This window comes from Meles meles, chromosome 17 (genome assembly GCF_922984935.1).
Source record: "Meles meles chromosome 17, mMelMel3.1 paternal haplotype, whole genome shotgun sequence".
NCBI lineage: Eukaryota > Metazoa > Chordata > Mammalia > Carnivora > Mustelidae > Meles > Meles meles.
The window spans coordinates 10172620-10177408 of record NC_060082.1 but is presented as its reverse complement, the minus strand read 5'-3'; the positions used below and the strand labels follow the sequence as shown (position 1 = coordinate 10177408).

Below are 4789 nucleotides of genomic sequence, written 5' to 3'. Positions count from 1 at the left end.
CATAAACACAGAACTTTGACATTGGGTTGCGGTTTGTTGTTTTTTTTTTAATGCTTGTCATATTGAAGGCGTTTTCCTCCAGCATTTCATAGTCTTTATCATTATCACTGATAATGGATGCATGAGGTCACTTGTTTTCAAACTGCCAGCTAAAGCAATTTTATTCCCAATGTCCCTGAACTAGAGGAAAGCAGGTAACCGGCAGGCTCCATAGCTCAGTGGTTAGAGCACTGGTCTTGTAAACCAGGGGTCGCGAGTTCGATCCTCGCTGGGGCCTCTTGTTGCTTTCTAAACTTTTTATTTCTTTTAAATACATCCTCCCCTTTACGGAATAGAAATTCCAAAAAGGAAAAACGATTTCTGAAAACGCTACTTCTAGCAGGATTAAAAAAATCACTCCTGAAATGCAAATGATGGGCGTCCTTCCAGTGCGTGAGAGGTGACCCGGAAGAGAAAATCCTGGACCTACAGAAAGAGCAGGAAAAAGAAAGATAAGTCGTCCTCGGCGACCCGGCGCTACCGGGACCTGCGACTCGGTTCTCGACAAAGGAGACGCGAGGCCCCACGGGCTCGTTTTCAACGCCCTGCAAGTCGAGCCCCAGCCCCGCACTAGAAGCTGGAGGGGCGTGCGCGGCGGCTTCCCGGGGCGGAGGGCGGGGCGCGCCTGGGGCGCTGCCGGGGGAGGCGGCGGGCGGGGCCAGCGCTGCGCCTGCAGTGACGCCGTACGGCCGGCGGGCGGCGCTACCGCACCGGCTCCCACTCGCCTACCGGAGACCCGCGAGCGCGAGTCCCGGCCGCCCGCCCCGCCCCGCCCCGCCCTGCCCTAGCGCGGCCAGCGTGGCCGGGGCGGAAGTGGGCGTGGTGGCCGCCACGTGGCAGCCGCGCCCCCGCGTCCAGCCCGGCTCGCAGGGCCTGCCCCTGCAGGGGAGGAGGGGCGCCTCCCGAAAGTAAACAGCCCCGGGCTGCTGGAAAGCGGGCACGTGCGGCCGCTCTACCTTCTCCACGGTTTCCCTGAATTAATTCCGCAGCGTAGCGGAACTGCGGCCACCAGAGTCTTTTCAGAACAGGCGGATTTTCCCCACCCCGGATTCCTTTTCCCGTATTTCGGGACCAGGGGCTGATCACGGACGATCTGCCACGTAGCCGCTAGCGTCCGCGGCCACGGAGGGTCTGCAACGGGGCTGATCTGGACTGGGCTGTCCGCACGAGTACGGTGCGCATCGGAGCTGGACGATACAGCACCGGGAGAACGTCAGTTCTCCCCTACCAGGAATTTTTGGTTACGTGCTGAAATAATATTGTGGATCTACTGGATTAAATAAAATACGTAATTACATTGATCTTACCTATTTTTTTCATGTGGCTACTGGAAACCTTTACATGACACCCATGGCTCCCCTTTGCAGCGTCCGGTTTCCGTTGGATGGTGCTGCTTCAGAGAGCCCACGTCCTGTGACCTTGAGTTCAAGTTAATTCTTAACCTGTACTCCACCAGGTAAACCTGGGTTCAGTCTTCACGTGTGGGTTTCCCAGAGCCAGCACTGTGTTTGGCAAGCAGTAAGGATAGCAATGGTTGAAGTGAAATTAAGTATCTTGCCAACATAATATCTTGCCCACAGGGGCAAGGAAATGTCTTTTTTTTCTCTTCTTTCTTTTCCTTTCTTTCTTTTCATTTCATTTTTCATTTTTCTTTTCTTTCTTCTCTCTATTCTTTCAAGATTTTATTTATTTATTTGACAGAGATCACAAGTAGGCAGAGAGGCAGGCAGAGAGAGAGGGGAAAGCAGGCTCCCCGCTAGCAGAGAGCCCAAGCTGGGTCCTGAGATCATGGCCTGAACTGAAGGGAGAGGCTTACCCCACTGAGCCACCCAGATGCCCCTCTTTTCTTTTCTTTCTTTATTTCATTTCTGATCTGCATATAGGTGACAGTGTTGCATTCAGGTTGTAGGACATAGTGATTCAACTTCTCTATGCTGGACTCAGCACAAGTGTAGCTACCATCTGTCACCATACACTATTGCACTATCATTGACTCTATTCCCTAAGCCGTGTCTTTTATTCCCATGATTTCTTCAGTAACTGGAAACCTGTACCTCCCACTCACCTTCACCCATTTTTGCCCATGCCCCCTCCCCCACCTCCCCTCCAGCAACCATCACTGCGTTCTCTGTATTTATAGGTCTGATTTTGCTTTTTGTTTATTCATTTGTTTTTTAGATTCCACACCTGAGTGAAATCAAATGGTGTTTGTCTTAAGAGAATGTATTTCTGAAGCTGAGTTCGCTTTGGGAACCATGCAACTAGACATTCTATCTTGGCTTGCAAGATTCCAGCTCTGGAACAGCACCCTCCTACTTTGGTTGGTTACTGGCCCTTCTGCAGTCAGGCCAGCTGCTGCTAGGGATGCTGTGGAGGTGAAATGCTCAGAGTGCTCCGAGGAGATGGGCCCCACTGGTGCAAAAACAAGACCTGTAGTGATCCCACAAGGGTCAGCACTTCAATGCCTGAATGCCTTTTTGTAAGATCATTTCAGATCCTCAAATACCATAATACCGAGCCTGCTTGCTTCGAGTTACTCAATCCTCAAGTAACATAGTAGGAAAAAGATGCCTTTGAAGCACCCCAGTCCTCTCCCTCCAGCAGGACCATTCCTTATGCCCCCCCCAACCCTCTCCCCAGCAGGCCTCTAAAAAGAGCAAGTACAAGCATGTATGCCTTTTTCTGAATTTCTCAAAACCTTAACCTCCGAGGAAGCCAAAACCATCTAGGCTATGACCTAAATGATTGTTCTCTCAGCACTGGCCCCTTTGTGACAGCTCACAGGCCTTGCCAGCCAATTTCTAGAAAAGAAAGACACTTTGCCAGAGGAGGATACACTGCTCCTTCCCTGCCCCCCACCCCCAAGCTTCCTGGCATTTCAGGGAGACCTGTTCAGTTCCCTCCCCTAGACCTGCCACCCTCCTGTTCAAAACCTGTGTACAGAAGGCAGCCTAGAACCTGAAGGACATGGTCCTTTGATGCATGAATTCTGAGCACCTTCCCCCCAGGGCTCAAAACACTTCCAGGTCAGACCCTAGTTTTGCCACATGTCCTCAAAGAAAGATTTTACAGAAAAAATGAGACAAGTGAGTTCAAATACTGTTCAAGAGGTCAGTCCAATCTCCCCAAACGAACCGGGATGTCCAGCCATCTTTTGACAAAAGGATCCAGGGTAGAATTCCTCCCGTCTTCATGTTGGTGTCTCATCTGAGAAGATGCTGAAAGTGTAAATATCAGGGCTGGTTGGATCCTGAAGATCATGCCTATCCTAGAGAGTGTTCATAAGAGTTACAAAGATGGGCAAAAGTAAAGAAAAACAAAAGCCATATGCTAGGCCAAAGGAAACAGCTGAAAAAATTATCTAAAAATGATCTTCAGAAAATGATGACCGGTGTTTGGCAGCTCTCTTAAAGGCAGAACAGGAGAACAAGGATGAGAAAGAGGCCTGATGTATTTCGATTAGGCTAGGTTACCTACCATTAAAGACTGCTAGAGAAAATGGAATCTGCTTCTTTGGGAATCTAAAAAAAAAGCTGTGCAGGGTATGTCCAACCGTATAGAAAGCAGCGATGACAGGACCTCTGAAAATCCTCAACACCCCTGGCATTTCACGTTTTTGTTCTTTTTTTTTTTAAATATTTTATTTATTTTATTTGACAGAGAGAGAGGTCACAAGTAGGCAGAGGCAGGCAGAGAGAGGAGAAACAGGCTCCCCACCAATGCGGGGCTCGATCCCAGGACCCTGAGATCATGACCTGAGCCGAAGGCAGAGGCTTAAACCACTGAGCCACCCAGGCGCCCCTCACGTTTTTGTTCTTAAACCAAACTGCCTACACCGTTCTGGATGATTTGCAGGATTTGGAGATCTTCCTAAAAACTGGGATGGTTTCCTCTCTCGGCTCTTTTGTTCCTCAAATACCTGTTTAAAAGCCACCGACCCTCACGGAGGGCCCCGCAGGGGGGCAGGCGCTCCAGACATTGAGAGGGGCTTTGGTTCAAGTCCAGCTGAAGGACTCCCTGTTCCCTCTCTACTGTGGTCTAGGGCGAGTAGCTTAACCGCACGAGACTCACTTTCCTCCTCTTCAACAGACATTACATGGCAACACATAACCAGCAAGGCTGTGAGGTTTCAGATAACGTATATAATCTTGGCACGTAAGAAGTACTCAAAATGTAGTTATGTTCATGACGCTATTGGCCAAGGCAAATTAGGGGAAGCTGGAGTTCCAGACCAGGACCTGCTCCTAGTCAGTCTGTGAGCTCCAGCCTGGGGCAAAGAAGACCGTTTTGTTTTTTGTTTGTTTGTTTTTAACTTATTTGTTTATTTATTTGTTTATTTTTCAGCATAACAGTATTTATTGTTTTTGCACCACACCCAGTGCTCCATGCAATACGTGCTGTTTTAAAGGGGATTTCCTGGGCGCCTGGGTGGCTCAGTGTGTTAAAGCCTCTGCCTTTGGCTCAGGTCATGATCCAAGGGTCCTGGGGCTCTCTGCTCAGTGGGGAGGGAGCCTGCTTCTTTCTCTTTCTCTCTACCTACTTGTGATCTCTGTCAGTCAAATAAATAAATAAAATCTTTAAAAAAAAAAATAAATAAAGGGGCTTTCCTTCCAGGCCTCCTCCTGGACCTGGGAAGAGGCAAGAGAGTGAAACAGGCTCTTAGGCAAACTGTTGAAGCGCACCAGATTTCTTAACGCCGAGAACCACCGAAAGATCAAAGGATACAGGACCGACGGAGCAAATATTGATT

General features: G+C 49.3%; 1 non-coding gene across 1 annotated transcript; it reads left to right on the top strand.

Annotated features, from left to right (window-relative positions):
• The first annotated feature begins 204 nt into the window (after positions 1–204).
• On the top strand, positions 205–277 carry TRNAT-UGU. Its single transcript has one exon. It is a non-coding gene; the product is annotated as a tRNA-Thr (tRNA).
• Positions 278–4789: the final 4512 nt, after the last annotated feature.